Source organism: Odocoileus virginianus, chromosome 16 (genome assembly GCF_023699985.2).
Source record: "Odocoileus virginianus isolate 20LAN1187 ecotype Illinois chromosome 16, Ovbor_1.2, whole genome shotgun sequence".
In the NCBI taxonomy this organism is placed as follows: Eukaryota; Metazoa; Chordata; class Mammalia; order Artiodactyla; family Cervidae; genus Odocoileus; species Odocoileus virginianus.
This window is the reverse complement of record NC_069689.1, coordinates 22,351,672-22,374,283: the sequence shown is the minus strand read 5'-3', so window position 1 is coordinate 22,374,283 and position 22,612 is coordinate 22,351,672. Positions and strand designations below refer to the sequence as shown.

Sequence of the window (22,612 nt, the reverse complement as noted above, 5' to 3'; positions counted from 1 at the left end):
CACACATGGCAACTGAAGATTTATCGTCTTCTCAATACATTTAACATTTATCCAACTGGAAAGACAATTTTCTTCAAACAGGCATATGTGGCAGTCACTATTTTCCACTTTGTCACTGATATTATGGCATCCAAAGTTGCCACATAATAAATAAATTACATGTGTGTGTATCCTTTTGTCCTATATATGTATGATATACACAGATGTTATTGTCTGTTATTTCCATTCTGTTCTGGTTGATTTCCCCATAGTATGTTTTCAGTCATATACCTTCTGTAAACATAATTTGTAATATAGCTTTAACTTATGTTTTCATTTTCTACTCTTGTTAGTTCTCTGATCTTTTCCAGATTACATTTTGTTCTATTGTTGTTGTTTAGTCGGGAAGGAAAGTAACCGAAATCAGCTTTGTGTCTTATGAAGCTTACAGTCAATTACTGACTAATAAAACTAATCATTTTCTTAGAACTTGGAACATATCTCCTAATTAAAGTCTTCTTGGCTAGGGAACTAGTTTATATCATACATCAGCATACTTTCCCTTTTAGCATCACCTTTCCTACCAATTTGTGTTATTGACCCAGGTCTCCATAGAGACCCTGCCCTTTAATACTATGACCCAGCCAAAAACTATGAAATGTGGTTCTAATCAAAGTATCTTCAGAACCATGAATCTTTCCTTTTGGGAAAATGTGTTTTCTGATTTATATAATAGAAGCTCTGTGTAACTATGAAAATGATTTTGTAGTAGCATCAAGTATACATTTCTTTTCCTGGTTGATTTTTATTTTTCACTGAGTATGGAAGGCTTACACTCTCTCAGTTTTTCATTCTCTGTAGATTATTACAATTTTTAAAGGAAAGGGGTTTAAAATATTTTTACTTCACCTGCTTTAAATTGAAGACTTTCAGATCATTGCAATATGAAGAAATGGGGAAACTATTTTCGCCTTCAAAACATTTTGTATCACTCAATATTTTTGAGTAAAATCTGTTTTTTACTCATTTACTTAAATATTTTATGATGAATTATGATATGCCAGGTTCAGTATTACTAGACAGTAGAACTATACACAAATGAGTAAGACAAAATGCTCACAGTAAGCAAGTCAGAATACAGAATGATAAATGTGATTTCAACACACACATATGTATAGATATTGTGGGGTTTTGGTGAAGGGATGACTAATTCCATGTGGGTTGGTAAGGAAAGGTTGATTAATGAGATGACTTTGTAGCTGAATTCTTGAAAGATGAGAAAATTCACAGGCAGAAAGTGGGGAAAGAGAATCAAAGAGAGGGTAAACAGTGTGCAGTCATGGTGCTGTGAAAGATACAGTAATTCTGTGGGACTGCCAAGACTTAGCGTGGCTGGAGCACAAAATACCTATTAATGAGTAAACCCCTTCCCCTTTCTTCCACACAAGGACTTTGCCCAAACCACAGGCATGTCTTCATGCCATTACAATTTTTCTTCTCTTCTAGATCACTTCCATTAACTTGCAAACAAAGCAAAATGACTCAACCAAAAATGTTTACCAAAAAAAAGAGAAAACCCTCAATATAAACAAACATACCATACCCTGTACCTGGCCACATTATCTGCTTCATCTGACACCTATCTCCTGCTTTTCAACAAAACTATTTGAAAGGACTGGATATACTTCTTCCACTAATTGCATCTAATTCTTATTCTTGAAAATTGTGTTTAGCATAAATTGCTTAAAAACCAAAAGAATGTGTATAATAAATTTTCTGTATCAGTTCAGTTGCTCAATCGTGTCTGACTCTTTGTGACCCCATGAACTGCAGCACACCAGGCCTCCCTGTCCATCATCAACTCCCAGAGCCTATCCAAACTCAAGTCCATTGAGTTGGTGATGCCATCCAACCATCTCATCCTCTGTCATCCTCTTCTCCTCCTGCCCTCAATCTTTCCCAGCATCAGGGTTTTTTTCAAATGAGTCACCTCTTCGCATCAGGTGGCCAAAGTACTGGAGTTTCAGCTTCAACATTAGTCCTTCCAATGAATACCCAGGACTGATTTCCTTTGGGATGGACTGGTTGGATCTCCTTGCAGTCCAAGGGACTCTCAAGAGTCTTCTCCAACACCACAGTTCAAAGTATCAATTCTCCGGCGCTCAGCATTCTTTATAGTCCAACTCTCACATCCATACATGACTACTGGTAAAACCATAGCTTTGACTAGACGGACCTTTGTTGGCAAAGTAATGTCTCTACTTTTTAATATGCTGTCTAGGTTGGTCATAACTTTTCTTACAAGGAGTAAGCTTCTTTTAATTTCGTAGCTGTAGTCACATAGCTACAGTGATTTGGGAGCCCCCCAAAAAATAAAGTCTCACACTGTTTACATTGTTTTCTCATTTATTTGCCATGAAGTGATGGGACCAGATGCTATGATCTTACTTTTCTGAATGTTGAGTTTTAAGCCAACTTTTTCACTCTCCTCTTTCACTTTCATCAAGAGGCTTTTTAGTTCCTCTTCACTTTCTGCCATAATGGTGGTGTCATACACATATCTGAGGTTATTAATATTATTCCCAGAGATCTTGATTCCAGCTATGCTTCATCCAGCCCAGTGTTTCTCATGATGTACTCTGCATGTAAGTTAAATAAGCAGGGTGACAATATACAGCTTTTACATACTCCTTTCCCAATTTGGGACCAGTATGTTGTTCCATGTCCAGTTCTAACTGTTGCTTCCTTACCTGCATACAGATCTCAGGAGGGAGGATAGGTGGTCTGGTATTTCCATCTCTTGAAGAATTTTCCACAGCTTGTCATGATCCACACTCAAAGGCTTTGGCATAGTCAATAAAGCAGAAGTAGATGTTTTTCTGGAACTCTCTTGCTTTTTCAATGATCCAACAGATGCTGGCATTTGATCTCTGGTTCCTCTGCCTTTTCTAAATCCAGCTTGAACATCTGGAAGTTCAAGGTTCATGTACCCAAACGTACACATGCAATAGTATGTACAGAAAAGCAGGAAGTCAAGAGCTACCCGGAGTAACAGGCAAATTCGACCTTGGAATACAAAATGAAAAAGGTCAACAGCTAACAGAGTTTTGCCAAGAGAATGCACTGGCCATAGCAAACACCCTCTTCCAACAACACAAGAAAAGACTCTACACATGGACATCACCAGATGGTCAATCCCAAATCAGATTGATTATATTCTTTGCAGCCAAAGATGGAGAAGCTCTATACAGTCAGCAAAAACAAGACCGGGAGCTGACTGTGGCTCAGATCATGAACTCCTTATTGCCAGATTCAGACTTAAATTGAAGAAAGTAGGGAAAACCACTATACCATTCAGGTATGACCTAAATCAAATCCCTTACAATTATACAATAGAAGTGACAAACAGATTCAATGGATTAGATCTGATAGAGTGCCTGAAGATCTATAAATGGAGGTTTGTCACACTGTATAGGAGGCAGTGATCAAGACCATCCCCAAGAAAAAGAAATGCAAAAAGGCAAGGAGGAGACCTTACAAATAGCTGAGAAAAAAGAGAAGTGAAAGACAGAGGAGAAAAGGAAAGATACACCCATTTAAATGCAGAGTTCCAAAGAATAGCAAGGAAAGATGAGAAGGCCTTCCTCAGTTATCAATGCAAAGAAATAGAGGAAAACAATAGAATGGGAAAGACCAGAGATCTCTTCAAGAAAATTCAAGATACCAAGGGAAAATTTCATGCAAAGGTGAGCATAATAAATGACAGAAATGGTATGGACCTAACAGAAGCAGAAGATATTGAGAAGAGGTGGCAAGAATACACAGAAGAACTATACAAAAAAGATCTTCAAGACCCAGATAGGCACAATGATGTAATCACTCACGTAGATCCAGACATCCTGGAATATGAAGTCAAGTGGACCTTAGGAAGCATCACTATGAACAAAGCTAGTGGAGGTGATGGAATTCCAGTGGAGTATTTCAAATCCTAAAAGATGATGCTGTGAAAGTGTTGCACTCAATATGCCAGCAAATTTGGAAAACTCAGCAGTGGCCACAGGACTGGAAAAGGTCTTCATTCCAATCCCAAAGAAAGGCAATACCAATGAATGCTCATACTACTAGCAATTACACTTGCCTCATACACTAGCAAAGTAATGCTCAAAATTCTCCAGGCCAGGCTTGAACAGTACATGGACTGTGAACTTCCAGATATTCAAGCTGGTTTTAGAAAAGTCAGAGGAACCATTGATCAAATTGCCAACATCTATTGGATCATCAAAAAAATAAGAGAGTTTCAGAAAAACATCTACTTCTGTTTTATTGATTATGACAAAGTCTTTGACTGTGTGGATCACAGCAAACTAGAAAATCCTTTAAGAGATGGGAATACCAGACCACCTGATCTGTCTATTGAGGAATCTGTTAAGGTCAGGAAGAAACAGTTAGAACTGGATATGGAACAACAGACTGGTTGCAAATTGGGAAAGGAGTATGTTGTCAAAGCTGTATATTGTCACCCTTATTTAACTTACATGCAGAGTACATCATGTGAAGCGCTGGTCTGGATGAAGTACAAGCTGGAATCAAGATTGCTGAGAGAAATATCAATAACCTCAGATATGCAGATGACACTACCCTATGGCAGAAAGTGAAGAAGAACTAAAGAGCCTCTTGATAAATGTGAAAAGCTAAAAAGTTGACTTAAACTCAACATTCAGAAAACTAAGAGCATGGCATCTGGTCCCAACACTTCATGGCAAATAGATAGGGAAACAGTGGAAACAGTGACAGACTTTATTTTTGGGGGCTCCAAAATCACTGCAGATGGTTACTACAGCCATGAAATTAAAAGACACTTGCTCCTTGGATGAAAAGTTATGACCAACCTAGACAGTATATTAAAAAGCAGAGATTAAAAAGCAGAGATATTACTTAGCTAACAAAGGTCCTTCTAGTCAAAGCTTTGGTTTTTCCAGTAGTCATGTGTGGATGTCAGAGTTGGACTATAAAGAAAGCTGAGTGATGAAGAATTGATGCTTTTGAACTGTGGTTGTGGAGAAGACTCTTGAGAGAAACTTGGACTGCAGAGAGATCCAACCAGTCCATCCTAAAGGAAATCAGTCATGAACATTCATTGAAAGAATTGATACTGAAGCTGGAACTCCAATACTTTGGCCACCTGATGCGAAGAACTGACTAGTTTGAAAAGACCCTGATGCTGGGAAAGACTGAAGTTGAAAGAAGAAGGGAACGACAGAGGATGAGATGGTTGCATGTCATCACTGACTCAATGGACATGAAATTCATAAACTCCAGGAGTTGGTGATGGACAGGGAGTCCTGGCATGCTGCAGTCCATGGGGTGGCAAAGAGTCGAACACGACTGAGCGACTGAACTTAACTTACCATAAATGTAGGCATCAATATATTACTTAATTTTGCATAGGGATTGAAATATTATGTAAATTATATCAATTTGTGTGTATTGTGATTTTTTTATAGCTTTTCATCCTAAATGATGATTATAGCTATACTTCATACACTTTAACTTGTGCATAGCATTCTACTACATGAATTATCCCAAAATTACCTAACTGCTCACCTCACAATAGAAATTTGTATTGCCTTTTCTGCCCCATGCAGTACCATTAGGGTTATTCTTAAGTACCTCATCTTGAACTTGTGTGTCAATTTTTCTAAGGTGCATTTATATATTTGTTCCACTCTATCAAAAATGGTAAATTGTTTTCAAAAAATAGTTGTACCGACCTGTACTCTTCTAGTAGTGTGTAAAATGCACTGTTGTATTACATTATTACTGGGCCTTAAAATTACCATAATTTTCTAAATAAGCTTGTAGGCTTAAAAAACCTCACTGGAAATTTAACTTCTATTTTTGTTTATTATTGAATTTGAGTATATTTTCATACATTTAGTGGTCTTAGATATTTCTTCTTCTGTAATCTTTCAGTCCAAGTGTTTACATATTTATCTATTGGCTAATTTATTTGTATTTTTGCTAGTTTCATCATTTTTCTAGGGCTTCAAATTTCCCAATTTGTGAAACCCTTTTATGGAAACATGACCCAGCAGATAATCACGTGGGTCTCTGCTGCTCTGGCACACAGTAGCTGGTGTAAAGTCTCTAAAGTAACACACACTCTCCCCCCAGCTCATTTCCTTTTTGCTTCAGAAATTATTTTCTAACTCATTATCATTTTGTATCTTTTCTCAAAGCACCTATCACATAACATTACATAGTACATCTTCTTGTTCTTTACACATTTTTTGATGAGATATAAGCTCTACCAGGACAAAAGTTTTGTTTTAATGTTAGTACTATGTCATCACTGGCTAGAAAGAAAAGTGGGATGTATTACAGACTAAAGTATCATTCACTGTTCAATAAATAAATGCATTACACCAATCATGTTCATTTGTATTATGCTCCCCCAGCTCTTTAACCAAATAAACAAGAAATAACTTAAAATGTGATATTACTCAAAATAATAGCTTAACAGTCAAAATAGCATGTTTGCAATTTATAGTCATAAAATATGAATTTGTTTTTACATCATTGATTACTCATCCATTTTGAAATTTGTGTTAATCATCATTCTTAAAAGTTTACTGTGAATCATAACTAAGACTATGCCCAAAGATCTATAAACTGGAAAATTCTTTCATAATGCTGGGTTTAATTAAATACAACTTTTAGTAAAAATATCCTGTTAGAAGATGTTTAGTGGAATTGCATTAAAAGAAGAATTATAATAAGTGTCTTTAATCTGTTAAACTATTATGGAGAATCCAACACACAGATGAATAAAAGGTAACACTTTGCTTTGAATTTGTCTTGCAAATTACTGGTCATAATGTTAGAAAAAGGAGAAATTTGAATCACAGTAGTCTCAGTTCAGTTCAGTCTCTCAGTCATGACAAATCTTTGCGACCCCATGAATCGCAGCAAAACAGGCCTCCCTGTCCATCACCAACTCCCAGAGTTTACTCAAACTCATGCCCATCGAGTCGGTGATGCCAACCAGCCATCTCATCCTCTTTCGTCCCCTTCTCCTCCTGCACCCAATCCCTTCTAGCATCAGGGTCTTTTCCAACGAGTCAACTCTTCACATGAGGTGGCCAAAGTATTGGAGTTTCAGCTTCAGCATCAGTCCTTCCAATGGACACCCAGGACTTATCTCCTTCAGGATGGACTGGTTGGATCTCCTTGCAGTCCAAGGGACTCTCAAGAGTCTTCTCCAACACCACAGTTCAAAAGCATCAATTCTTCGGCGCTCAGCTTTCTTCACAGTCCAACTCTCACATCCATACATAACCACTGGAAAAACAATAGCCTTGACCAGACGGACCTTTGTTGGCAAAGTAATGTCTCTGCTTTTCAATATGCTATCTAGGTTGGTCATAACTTTCCTTCCAAGGAGTAAGCGTCTATGAATTTCATGGCTGCAATCACCATCTGCAGTGATTTTGGAGCCCTCAAAAATAAAGTCTGACAGTTTCCACTGTCTCCCCATCTATTTCCCATGAGGTGATGGGACCAGATGCCATGAACTTAGTTTTCTGAAAGTTAAGCTTTAAGGCAACTTTTTCACTCTCCTCTTTCACTTTCATCAAGAGGCTTTTTATTCTGTTCCATTGATCTATATTTCTGTCTTTGTGCCAGTACCATACTGTCTTGATGACTGTGGCTTTGTAGTATAGTCTGAAGTCAGGCAGGTTGATTCCTCCAGTTCCATTCTTCTTTCTCAAGATTACTTTGGCTATTCGAGGTTTTTTGTATTTCCATACAAATTGTGAAATTATTTGTTCTAGTTCTGTGAAAAATACCGTTGGTAGTTTGATAGGGATTGCATTGAATCTATAGATTGCTTTGGGTAGTATAGCCACTTTGACAATATTGATTTTTCCAATCCATGAACACAGTATATTTCTCCATCTGTTTGTGTCCTCTTTGATTTCTTTCATCAGTGTTTTATAGTATTCTATGTATAGGTCTTTTGTTTCTTTAGGTAGATATACTCCTAAGTATTTTATTCTTTTTGTTGCAATGGTGAATGGTATCGTGCAACTTTACTGTATTCATTGATCAGCTCTAGTAATTTTCTGGTAGAGTCTTTAGGGTTTTCTATGTAAAGGATCATGTCATCTGCAAACAGAGAGAGTTTCACTTCTTCTTTTCCTATCTGGATTCCTTTTACTTCTTTTTCTGCCCTGATTGCTGTGGCCAACACTTCAAAAACTATGTTGAATAGTAGTGGTGAGAGTGGGCACCCTTGTCTTGTTCCTGATTTCAGGGGAAATGCTTTCAATTTTTCACCATTGAGGGTGATGCTTGCTGTGGGTTTATCATATATAGGTTTTATTATGTTGAGGTATGTTCCTTCTATTCCTGCTTTCTTGAGAGTTTTAATCATAAATGGATGTTGAATTTTGTCAAAGGCTTTTTCTGCATCTATTGAGATAATCATATGGTTTTTATCTTTCAATTTGTTAGTATGGTGTATTACATTGATTGATTTGTGGATATTAAAGAATCCTTGCATTCCTGGGATAAAGCCCACTTGGTCATGGTGTATGATTTTTTTAATATGTTGTTGGATTCTGTTTGCTAGAATTTTGTTAAGGATTTTTGCAAATATAGATCAATGGAACAGAATAGAAAGCCCAGAGATAAACCCACGAACCTATGGTCACCTTATCTTCGACAAAGGAGGCAAGTATATACAATGGAAAAAAGACAACCTCTTCAACAAGTGGTGCTGGGAAAACTGGTCAACCACCTGTAAAAGAATGAAACTAGAACACTTTCTAACACCATACACAAAAATAAACTCAAAATGGATTAAAGATCTAAATGTAAGGCCAGAAACTATAAAACTCCTAGAGGAGAACATAGGCAAAACACTCTCCAACATAAATCACAGCAGGATCCTCTATGACCCACATCCCAGAATTTTAGAAACAAAAGCAAAAATAAACAAATGGGACCTAATGAAACTTAAAAGCTTTTGCACAACAAAGGAAACTATAAGCAAGGTGAAAAGACAGCCCTCAGATTGGGAGAAAATAATAGCAAATGAAGCAACAGACAAAGGATTAATCTCAAAAATATACAAGCAACTCCTCCAGCTTAGCTCCAGAAAAATAAATGACCCAATCAAAAAATGGGCCAAAGATCTAAACAGACATTTCTCCTAGGAAGAAATACAGATGGCACAAAAACACATGAAAAGATGCTCAACATCACTCATTATCAGAGAAATGCAAATCAAAACCACAATGAGGTACCATTACACGCCAGTCAGGATGGCTGCTATCCAAAAGTCTACAAGCAATAAATGCTGGAGAGGGTGTGGAGAAAAGGGAACCCTCTTACACTGTTGGTGGGAATGCAAATTAGTACAGCCACTATGGAAAACAGTGTGGAGATTTCTTAAAAAGCTGGAAATAGAACTGCCATATGACCCAGCAATCCCACTTCTGGGCATACACACCAAGGAAACCAGATTTGAAGGAGACATGTGCACCCCAATGTTCATCGCAGCACTGTTTATAATAGCCAGGACATGGAAGCAACCCAGATGCCCATCAGCAGACGAATGGATGAGGAAGCTGTGGTACATATACACCATGGAATATTACTCAGCCATTAAAAAGAATTCATTTGAATCAGTTCTAATGAGATGGATGAAACTGGAGCCCATTATACAGAGTGAAGTAAGCCAGAAAGATAAAGACCATTAGAGTATACTAACACATATATATATGGAATTTAGAAAGATGGTAACGATAACCCTGTATGCAAAACAGAAAAAGAGACTCAGATGTATAGAACAGACTAGTGGACTCTGGGAGAAGGCGAGGGTGGGATGTTTCAAGAGAACAGCATCGAAACATGTATATTATCTAGGGTGAAACAGATCACCAGCCAGGTTGGGTGCATGAGACAAGTGCTCGGGCCTGGTGCACTGGGAAGACCCAGAGGGATCGGGTGGAGAGAGAGGTGGGAGGGGGGACTGGGATGGGGAATACATGTAAATCCATGACTAATTCATTTCAATGTATGACAAAAACCACTGCAATGTTGTAAGGTAATTGGCCTCCAACTAATGAAAATAAATGAAAAAAAAAAAAGAGTAAAAAGGAAATAAAGTTGTAAAAGCACTTGAAAAAGCATGCTAACCATAAAAAAAAAAAAAAAAAGAGGCTTTTTAGTTCCTCTTCACTCTCTGCCATATGATGGTGTCATCTGCATATCTGAGGTTACTGATATTTCTCCTTGCAATCTTGATTCCAGCTTGTGCTTCTTCCAGCCCAGCGTTTCTCATGATGTACTCTGCATGTAAGTTAAATAAGCAGGGTGACAATATACAGCCTTGACGTACTCCTTTTCCTATTTGGAACCAGTCTGTTGTTCCATGTCCAGTTCTAACTGTTGCTTCCTGACCTGCATATAGGTTTCTCAAGAGGCAAGTCAGGTAGTCAGGTATTCCCATCTCCTTCAGAATTTTCCACAGTTTATTGTGATCACAGAAGTCTAAGACTACACAAAAGTCAAATCAAATAAGAAGGAATTATGTTTAATCCTGAATCAATTTGGATAGTTGTCTTAATGGAAGATCATTAGTTAATCTCATTATCAAGGGTTTTTTTTTTAATAAATCAGAATTATTTGTCAAATTGCACCAAAGACAATTAATATGAACTTCCTAAAGAAGTATTTACCAGGTTTTCAATGAATGCAAATGGAAGTACCTCGATAGTGAAAATATTTTCTTTTAGAACAATTGTTTCTGTTAGCAGATCTGTGTTGTCAGTAGTTATAAGAAAGTGGTCTAAAGAAAAAAAATTCAAATAAATTCATGGAATTTTATAGCCTTATAAAGATTATAAGAACAATGTTCTTTTAAGTGCAACCACTTTATGTAAATCTGTGGAATTTATCAGCTATCGAAATTATGTACCAATTGTCATAGTTCAATTGCTTATTTTGAAATTTACCCAAAACATTTCTTTAAAAATACTTCTAAAAAGCCTAATTAATTAAACTGAGCAATTGCTTTAACTTTATTTTTGTTAAAAAGTAAAAATTTATAATACACTGTTTTCTTAATACAACATTGGTCATTTCTGTGAGTGTTTGTTTTTTGAGCACCTTTTTCATCTTAATAACAAGGTGTAGAATTTTTTGGAGGATTTAGAGTTGTTTAATAAGCTTCATAAATCACATGCTTTTATGTTTTTGTTTTATCCTACTCACTATTCAGCAAGTAGTTTTAAAACTTCAGAAATCTGTTTTCTATATTATACATCAGAGTGGTAAGCAATCCATTGCTGCTTTATGATCATTAACTCATATGCTCAGTGCCATTCACCACCTCATCTCATGCTCCTTTGAGAGCTTGAAATCACCTATCATAATAAATCAAACCAACAAACAAACTGAAATTATGAAGGATGGCACACCGCAGTTCTGCATTGCCAATATCCTGTACTTGCTTTTTTTTTAACCAGCCCATCAAACTGAAAATAATCCAAACCATGTTTATCATTTGTCTCCTCTACTACAATAAATTTTCTCTTGACTTACCTGTTTCTTCTGATGGCACTGCCATCCTTCTAGGCATTTATGCTAAAATGTCTGCATAGTTTAACTCTTCCTTCTCTTTAGCACATGTCACTAAACACCATCTTCTATATACTGAAATTCAGTAAGGTCACTTCAGTTCTATTTTATTACCTCCACAAACTTACTTAAACTCCTTTTTACCTCTCATTTTCTCTTTTACAAGAAAATCCTAAAATAGTCATAGCTTCCACTGGCTGGTCCTCCATTCATCTTTCCTGTGAGATGACATCCCCAAGGCTCAGCCTGACTGCATAATCACCCTGCTCACAGGCTCCAACAGCATTTCTTTACCTCCTAAAAAGTCCAAATCACCAACATTTGCTCCCAGTAGAGAGAGAGGAGACAGTTACCGTGGATACCACTACAGTATATTCTAGATCTAAGAGGAGTCAAAGGGTCACTGGTCAGCTATCCAACAGGAATGCAAGGAAAACTAGGGAAGACACATCACCAACTTTTCTATGGACAATTGTCTTTTCTGGACTTTTTATTATGAAAACCCTATACTCTGGTTTCTCTTCAGATCGTATAAATCTTTCACCTTTTATTATGAAAACCCCTTCCTAATTTAGAAGTATGTCTTCACAACATGATTCTCTGGAGAGGCAAAGCATTTACCCACCATGAAAGCCTAAGACAGATATTTTTTTCTCCCTACCACCTGCAAGCCAATGGGAAAGCAAATAACCCAGGTTTAGTCAATTACTTATAACCACCTAAAAATGTGATTCTTGAAAAAATATCATAAGGAGGAATGGAAGTGGAGTTTGAATCTGTAGCAGCAATAGCAATATATGGCTGTGTACAACAGCAAGGTCATTTTACACCTGGTCACTATCGTGGTGGCCTGTGTCCATGGTGGTGCTACAGTCAGATTGGTGGGTTTTTTTGTTTTGTTTTTGTTTTGCCTTTCACTGGTTCTTGACCATTTTCAAAATATAGTTCCCAAGCTTTCTTGCCAACGTAAGGAGCTATGCAAAAATACTTCCAATATAGTACTTTCTGCATAAGATAAGTAGATCAGTATCCAAAGACTGAACCAAGCACCATAGCTGAACAGAAGGCAGAATTTCCTCAGGAAAATATGTGGACCATGATTTGGTAAAAGTGTCATGTGAGTATCAGAAGGCAGAAAAATTCTATTGGTATTCAAGGACTGGATTCCAGCAGCAGAGGGGAAATATCTAATTAAAGAATCACTTATAGTCCTCTGAAAATGAATTAAGCAAAATGTTTGGGAAGTGTTGGAGACCCCTGCAATAAGACAGTATAAACAGTAGGAAGAACATGTGAATTTCATGGATATGGAATTAAATGACTCCTTCTAACAGTGAGTCATATTGACTTTCATGACTATGCTAATAGAATTTATTCCATTTTCACAGTAGCCAAAACCAAACTTTGATTCTTCAAGTTGTGAGATTACATCTATTGAATATATCTCCATATCTCTTATGTGAAATTTAGGGCACTCTTCCAAAAATAAACCACAAATACTGCAATGGAGCATACATGAAAATTCAGAGACTAAGAGTAACCCAAACTCCCAATGCCATTGAACTCCCTTAGTCAGACTAGTAATATTCCTTTATCTATGAGGCAAAGTAATACTATATCTTTTTTTTTTATTTTAGGGAGTTAGCTTTCCTAATGATCTATTTTGGTCTACAGACATATATCTGGAATCATATTTCAACATATTCATATTTCCAACTGGCCTATTGCAAAGTCAAAACATGGAAGACAAGGCCACATAAAGAGGGAGGGGAATATGTACATCTATGGTTAATTCTTGCTGACATATGACAAAAAGCAAACCAATATTTTAAAGCAATCATCAATTAACTAGGAACAAATATTAAAAAAAATAGAAGTGCAGGACTTCGCTAATTTCCAACCAGTAAAATCTGGGGAAATTTTCTGAGAATGGATTCCAAGGGTATACGGAACACAAACTCATAATAGGATAAATTTTTAGAGGAATGCTTCATTTTCTAAATCTTGGTGACCGGTAGGATCCAATTACTCACTAATATTGAGGATGAGGACATAACCTATTGTTAACCATTTTCTTCTTTGTAGAACTTTAAGCCTGAAGTAGATAATGCAAAGAAAACTAGAGAGGGTGATTAGATTCAAGGCAAAGGGTTGACCAGCAGCTGCACGCATTGGCAGTAACAATATCTGCTGTATCCAGCATAGAGGATTGGGTAAGGTTCCGGTGAGAGGGAGAAAGGGCAGCATTCTGGAATGTTCTGTCTCCACTCTGGTCCCTTCCTTCTCCCAAACCTGATCTTTACATTTTGTTGCTGTTAATCTGGGATACTCCACAAATATTTCTAACAAATTATGCTTTCTGTTTAAATTAGCCATTCTCAATTTTGTAACATATAATCAAAGATTATTAGTCTAAAGTTCAAGTACAGATTTTGCATATTCATTGCTGTCTATTTTAGGTGTTAAAAGTGCAATGGGGGGACTCATTCTTGGAAGTACAGCTGGAATATCATTTTGTAGGTGCAGAGCATTGATGGCAGGTGGGTTAGGGTCATTCCAGATACTTCATCTGAAAAAGGGCAGAAGAAACCAGAAAAAAGAACAGAGTTTTCAAAATAAGCTGACATTAACAATGAAGGTGTCTGAAACTTTTTTCTTTTTCCTCACAGTTTGCTGATTAGTTTCCTAAATAGGGAAACTATGACTTTGAGAGTTCCAAGCCAAACAAGTCATACAATGACCTGACTATTCCAGAATAGTTAGAAGTTGGAGGATGGCAAGAGATGTGTGATGTGAAGATTGACAATTTCAGGGCAAGATTCAGAAAAGGTGTTCCTAAAACTTACTGGTCTCAGAAAGAAGATTCTTGATGTGCTAAGCAGTGTCACTTCTTGTTTCTAGCCAAGAGATTACAAAGACAGCAAATGGCTGGGTATTCAACCTGAAAAGTTGAAATGGGGCCTGGTATGTGGAAAGCTAAATCTGGCATTCATTTTCCTCTATAAGAAGTTTGGGTTTCCATATATGCCCTACTCTCCAGTTAAACAGGAATTTTTGACTCCGAAAATATGTATACTTTTCAGATGCTAGTACTTGCCCATTTGTTCATTTTTATTAACACTGTTCTTTGTCTAGAACATACTCCCTTTGTGACTTGGTCTAGCAAAATCCTATCTATCAATAAAAGTTGAGTTCAATGGTAAAACCTTCCACAAAGTACTGTTGATCTGCCCACCTGGAATCTCCACTACTACTAAATTTTTTCACCATTTTGTAGTAGAATGAATACTGTGGCCTCAGTCCAGTGGCGGGCTGAAGTCTATTGATGAAAAGCAGAAATCAATCAAGTCAAGGAAGAGTCCTGGGGTATGGATTAACATAAGGACTTGTCTCATCTTGGTAGCAAAATTTCAGAATTAGAAACCTCAGTTCTGGGCCTGTTAGCTGGGTCATTGTACCATAGGCTGGAGAAAGGAGGCTAAATCCAGGTGTGAAGGAAGCACCCAAGGGCATCCCAAACCATGAACACAGCTTCTTTCTTTCTCCATCTCCCTAGTATTAAGTAGGAAGTTGGGCATGAGCAATGGAGGAGTGGCCTAGCCGAGAAAGATTCAAGCTGATCTCTAAACCCCACCCCAGAGCGGCCCAGGAGAGCTCACAGATATGCTACAAAATAACCAGAGACTGTTCCAACTCAGGCGCATGTGCCTTAGGCACACAGTGGATACAAACTAACCACAGGGGCGTCTCCAACTCCCACACATGTGCCCTTGATGCACAGCTGTGTCCTCAAGTGACCTTAGGCAGCGGAAAACCTATTAAAGGTTCATAAATACGTTATACATACATACATCTGATTTTAACAGACTGAATTATGGAAAAGGCACGTGCAATAGAGTCTGCTGTTGTGCAACTTGCAACTGTCAATCAAAACCGTCAGTCCACACCCTCCGAGATGAATATGTAAAAGCCCTGTCTTGATAAAGCCAGTACCTCATCACCTCTGGTGCCAGCGTCTCTCTTGGCTTGTCCCACCTCTTCTTGGAGGTGTTCTTTCTGTTCTTGCCTTAATAAATGTGCTTTGCCATGGGTAAGACCTCAGATTTTTCTTTGTATTCTTACCAAGGACCAAGGCCCACGGGGGTGGAGGGCAGGGCGGGGTCCTCTTTGATACCCCCCAAGTCTGGTAACACTAGCAAACGGAAAACTCTTCCCATTCTCCTAGGCCCATTTCTCTAGTAGAAAAATAGGACAGGATCACACACACACATTTTGTTTGCATATGAGTGGAGTGAGGTAGACAGGAATTGACAGTATAGTTCACTAATGTTTTTTTTTTGTTTTGTTTTGTTTTTTTTTTACCACTACTATAGCATAAATTAAAAAGCAGAGACATTACTTTGCCAACAAAGGTCCGTCTAGTCAAGGCTATGGTTTTTCCAGTGGTCATGTATGGATGTGAGAGTTGGACTGTGAGGAAAGCTGAGCGCTGAAAAATTGATGCTTTTGAACTGTGGTGTTAGAGAAGACTCTTGAGAGTCCCTTGGACTGCAAGGAGATCCAACCAGCCCATCCTAAAGGAGCTCAGTCCTGGGTGTTCATTGGAAGGACTGATGCTGAAGCTGAAATGCCAGTACTTTGGCCACCTCATGCGAAGAGCTGACTCATTGGAAAAGACCCTGATGCTGGGAGGGATTGGGGGCAGGAGGAGGAGGGAACGACAGAGGATGAGATGGCTGGTTGGCATCACCGACTCGATGGGCATGGGTTTGGGTAGACTCCGGGAGTTGGTGAAGGACAGGGAGGCCTGGCGTGCTGCAGTTCATGGGGTTGCAAAGAGTTGGACATGACTGAGCAACTGAACTGAACTGAACTGATAGCATAAGTCATAACGGCAAATAAAATTTCTGTCTTTTTTTGGGCTTCCCAAAAAGCATAGTGCTATGTACGTAGCATAAGCTCAGTAAAACACTTTTAAATAGACAAATGAACAATTAACACTATAAAATATCTTTAACATCTAATACTGTAGTCCATAGAAATTATTTGTCATATCTATTTAGAGTTGATACTCATAAAAATATCACTCTAGTTCATCTTACCCACGTTATTTCTATCTCATGGTCAATATTTGGATGCACTTCTGTGATTAAATTCTAGTAGCAGAGTTAAGCTTTTCTTAAGTATACACTCTATTACATCAACCCCCAAAATCAATGATATTTGAGTGATTTCCACTATATTTCTATAAATTACCAGAAATTCATCATTATAACATATTTCACACTGTAGTGTAATAGAATCCCAAACAATAAAATCAGATACTATGGAAAATGTACCTAAGTCTTGATAAAAAAAAATTTTGATGTCTTAAATCAAAACTGCGTCTTCATTTTTTCAAGCTTGTATTTGAGGAAAATAAATGGACCAATGAATTGCATACTCCCAAAGTGCATACCTTTGAAAGCATAACACGTAAGTATATGATTGATTTTGCCCTGGGCAATTATGTTGAATATCATAATATAGAGTAATTGGTTTTCTTTTTTTAACCAAGTCTATATCAGGCCTATTAAAAAATTGAAAGGAAAGATGCCACTGAGCTATATTACAAATTAAGCATTAAAAATGAGAATTTTTATTTGACATTATGACAATTTATAGCCCAATAATAATTTAACTTTAAATTTAACTTAACTGAAAATATTCCCAAATAAGTTTTCAAAAGATAGCTAATAATATATCTAGGTGGTGACATAAACCAGAATTACTCTGTTTCTATTTTGGCAGTTATTATAAATAAATTTGAGCTGTGATGCAAATTCTATTTCAATCTAACTCAAAATACTGAAAACTATATCTAAATTCAATTTTCTTATTTACATATTTGCTCAACTGTACTTGGGTATATTTAATTGCATTTCAAAGGACTTAAAATGATATCCCCTGTGTGGTAGGTAAGTGTTCTAGGTAATTAAAATGATCAGTGTCCTTTCATTTAATCTCTGCAGTAAGCCTATATAAAAAGATCTCACAAAGTCAGACAATTTGTGACACAACTTGAAATTAGGAATTATGTTCCATGACTAAAATCATACAAACTTTGAATACATTTTATAATATTTTATACAGGTATCATTTTTGATGCTTCAAGGTCACCACCAAGATCAAGGGAACAGTAACACTTTCATGCATTAAGTCATATTGAAGGCATATTTGTCCTCACTCTGGTAGAACCTGAACTATTATGCTTGTTTCTGATATTTTTTTGATACTTTATTGATGGCTCAGTGGCTGTTTACTTTGGTTGTGTGTGTACCTGTTTGCTGAGATGCTTCATGTTTGTATGTCCAACTGGTTCCTTGGAATTAGCAGTATGCAGAGACCTGATTTCACCTAGCACTTTAAATTGCATCTGAAGTATAAATTAATGAGACCTGTGTGAGAGCCTAAATCTCTCTTAAATGAAATGTTCTGTTCAAGTTCAGTTAAACTCTTCAGTGAAAGACCACTTTCATAGTCATTTACCTACACCTTCAGACTGGTTTTGGCTAACAGGCAGAAATTAGGAGTATGTAGAAGGGAGAAGAGTTTCCCACTTTCCCAGCTTTGGGTAGGGCCTCCAGGGGCTGTCTGGCTTCTGTGGCTCCAACTCACTGGATGGGCTAACTGCAGCTCAGGATTCTTCTGGTTCACTCCAAGACCTAAGTTCTGGTAACAATGCCTCTTTCTGTGCTCTCTCTTGCCCTGGGCTAGATGGTTTCCTACTGCTGCTAACCTACAAGTTCTTAGCATTCCCATCACTTGTAAAACCAATTCCATGTGCTAAATCTCCTTCTTCAAAATACTTTAAGTGCCTTTAACAAGGCCTTTTAAGAGTTTACAAATAATATTTAGACCCTGATACTACAAAAGGTGAAAAAGCAAGATCATAGTCATCTAGATAAAAATCATCCTGAACCAGGAAGAGCAAGTTCAACCATTTGGGAGAGAGCTGCCAACAGCACTCCTGGCACAGCAAAGAGGACAGTGTGGCTGCCCCTGGAGGGAGGAGGTGAGTCCAGAGACAGTAAAAAGTGGGTCAGAGAAAAGCAAGGATTGAGGATGAAACACATCTTCTAGAACCTGGTAGGTCACCTTTCTGATTTTGGACTTTTTCTCTAAAAGAGATGGAAAATTATCAAAGGCTTTTTAACTATAGGGGGTGATGATTAAATTGTTGTCTTAACCATTTTTTCTTGAAAGAGACAACAGCTGAAGCAGAAAGACATATTTAGAAGGTGGTGAAATATTTTGGCAAAAAGAAAAAAAAATGGTTGTGACAGGAAAATAGTGGTGGTGATAAGGAGTGATCAACTCATGGGGAGGTTATAAGGTCAAGCCTACAGGATTTGAGGAATGTTATGCATTAAACAAGAAAAGAATACTTTGGTTTAAAAGTTTATTAAGATATTTAAGTGGAGATATTGGATATATGAGAGTGAGCTATATGAGTATGGACTCAAAAGGAAAGGTCTGACCTATAAACTTGGAAATTACCACATATACATAGCTTTAAAGCCATGAGACTAAATGACATCACTAATAGTATTCCTTGTTTATTCCTTGTAGTTTATTTGTAGAATACCAAGCCCCAGTAATATCTCTTGCTTATTTTGGATAGGTGAATTCACGAAAAAAATGATAACATCATCTGTACATTAATAATATAGAAAATATAGATTACTTTTATATAAAGCTACAGAACTTTTTAAGTGTTCTTTAAAGTATTCACAATGAGGAGTTATATATTTAGTCCAAGTATTTTTGAACTTGTCTTTTAAACAGTTGTATTATTTAAGTTCCACATCCAGCTCATACTAAGCAGGGACTTGATAAGACATCTGCGGTGTCTAGGAGAAGCCTTGGACTGCAGACTAAGGGCTTGAGACTGAAGGCTCATCTGTTTCTTGCTTAGAGTCTGCAGATATCTCTGCTACATTTTCCCCTTCCACTGCAGGCCATCTTTATCGAAATAGCAGAAAGTATATTCACCAACAATTTTACATCTTTAAACCCTATGACTTCTATGATTCAGAAAACAACAACAACAACAACAACAATTCACAGAACAACCAGAAAGCAAGAAAGTGCTGAAAAGGCTGTATATTCTGTACCGTTTTCAAGGCCAATTTAACAGTCCCTTAAGAAAATATATTTTTCATCCTTTCATTCATTGCCTACATATATATATATATATATATATATATATATATATATACACATATATTTTGAACATGAAGCTAGTAGCATTTCTCCTTCAGAAACATGAAAGGAAAAGAATAATAGTAGCATTTGAAACCATTTTCCTTTAATACATTTTTTTTTTACAATTCTATGTACTTTATCCCAGATTTCATAAAGTTAAAGTTGATGTAACAATCTACCTGAAATGTTTGATCAGTATATAACAATAAAGGTTAGTATCAGAGATATTTAGAAAATATGATATTCACTAGAAAACCATTAGAAAAGATTATTTAGTTTTAAGTCTAATACTCTGTGCCACATTTTAGGATTACTCAGATAACTACAGTAAAAAAAAATTTTTTTGGTTAAAACTTTGAAGCTATGAAGCATGCTAAACTTACCGGAGTATGATGTGATGATAAATTATTCAACACTGCATGTGTAGATAGATCTACAAAATAGAAAAGAAATACCTTTTTGTCATTTATTTATTCAATAGGCATTTATTCATTTGACTGTGCTTTTCACTGGATAGCAGTATCTGGTTATAGAGAAAAAAGTGATAAACTGAAAAGATAACATATTAAATTTAACTGCAATTATTTCAGAAATAAGCACTTTAACTTCATTAAGAGTCCAATCAAACTATCAGCCAGTATACTCAGATTTCCTCCCTTCACTGGTGCCACATAGTTTAGCCCTTATCATCTTTCCTCACGACCAACGCAGGAAGCAGAAAAAGACTTGCCCCTACTCTTACTACACTGAATATCCTCTGCATGGAACCAGAGTCATTCTTCTAAAACAGAAATCAGATTGAGCCACTGTCTTCATGGCAACACTCTGGTTGCTTTCCCACATCCTTAGAATAAAATACCAAGCTCCTCCCAGGACACACACATTTGGCCCCTAGCTCACTCCCACAATCATCCTCAATTCTCCCACTTCTCTTCCTCCTCCTCGCTGTGATCCATCTCTTGGTCATTTTGCTATTCCTTGACTGTCTGTGCCCATGCCTGTCGAAAGCATGTAGACTTGCTCATCTCTCTACTAGAGCTCTCTTTAACCACATATCTAACCTGGTCATTCCACACAACAGTCAGCTCTCTACGGACTGTCCTCTTCTCGCAGAGCTCATTTCTTTTGACCCTACACTCATTAGGATACTTTAATTTTCCTCACAATATTTACCTCTGTCAATACTGTGTATATTTATTTGTCTAATATTTCCATCCCTTAAAAAAATGTAAATCCCTGGAGAGCAGAAATTTTGCCTTTTTTGCTGTTTCTCAGGACATAGAAGTGCATGGCACACAGGTGATATGCAATAAATTCCTACTTAATTCATCAATTTGTTGATTCTACCTGTACAAACTATCATGTGAGTGGATATGAATTACAGATGACAACTTTCTAGCTCTGAAAGTTTTGGGCAGGTAGCAAACTATTTAGCAAAATGGTTGGAATGACATTTATTTCATGTACAAAGTGCTTATAATACTGCCTGACTCATTCAAATGCTCACTGAAGGTTACTTATACTTTATTTTAGTTACATCATTGTTTACATTAAAATGAACGGTTACATTCATGTAAGGGAAATGTGTATGTGCTAAATATGTATAAATATAGGGTCCTCATTGTACTATCAATATCAGGTTCCTGGCTGTAATGAGGTTTTTTTGGGAGGCAAAAGTCCCTATTACCCAGAATATTATTCATGAAATGATCACAATTTCCTGAAAAGTATTTTATATATTCTTTGTAATAGCTTGGATTCCTATCTAAAATCAGTTTGAAAATATTTCCATAGTACTGAGTTTCAAATTCCATTTTTATCTTCAAGTTGACTTTTTCCAGTAATAATTATTCTCCAGTTACACAAATATTCTTTGATCTTTTATTTTCAAGGTTCGGAGAAATAAATATGGATAATGTTTAAGATGAAATACAGTTAAATGTGCCAGTGATCTTTCATTATTTTATTATTAATGGCAGAATAAACCTTAAACAGAATTTACTTTTTTTGTATTTTGCTTTTCAGGGGAAAAGATGAAGGACATGAGAGTATATCAGTATTTGTCTTAAAATCAGTGCATAGTCAATCTAATCCCCCACACCTCTTCAAATACAGTCCTCTGTAATGATAACCTCTTCTAGCAAGGACTCTTTGCACAATGTTTGAAGTTCCTTTGATGTTACTATTTTATCCCATATGAAGCCAACCACAACAAAACCTCATCACTTGAAACTAAGAAGAGTTTTTGTTCTACAACAAAAATAAGAGTGTGAACATTTAATTATATGGTTTTATGTTGACCAAACAGTACCTTTCAAAGGATAGATTCACTTTGCCGAGACCAATTTTCCTGGCACTCAACCAAATATTAAAATGGAGCCCTATAGATAACATTAGTGTACTGTGAAAAGGCAGTAAAAAATAGCATCCATATCATTAGTCTAATGTCAATCAAACTATTGCTGCTATTGATAGTGGGAGCATATCATCAAGTACTTAAATTTTTCTGACTTTGTTAACAAACATAAACTCAAGTCCCTGTATTTTCAGTATACAGATTACAAGACAATTTTATTGGCATTGGATATGGATTTATTTCAGATGAGTTTAAGCAAGATGTTGACAAGATTCTTAAATCTGACAACATCAGGGTAATGATTAATCTTACAGGATGGGAGAAGATATTTATTATTCACTAAAATGCATGCTGAGAGACTTACTAAGAAGATTGAGGATG

The 22,612-nt window shown here is 36.7% G+C and overlaps 1 long non-coding RNA gene across 1 annotated transcript in view; it reads right to left on the bottom strand.

The window, feature by feature from the left end:
* The window catches only part of LOC139038612 (uncharacterized), a 219,256-nt gene that overhangs the window by 47,456 nt on the left and 149,188 nt on the right, over window positions 1-22,612 (bottom strand). Inside the window, exon 2 of the long non-coding RNA XR_011491636.1 lies at window positions 20,259-20,308. This is a non-coding gene — a long non-coding RNA (uncharacterized lncRNA). The remainder of the gene's footprint in view (window positions 1-20,258; window positions 20,309-22,612) is intronic.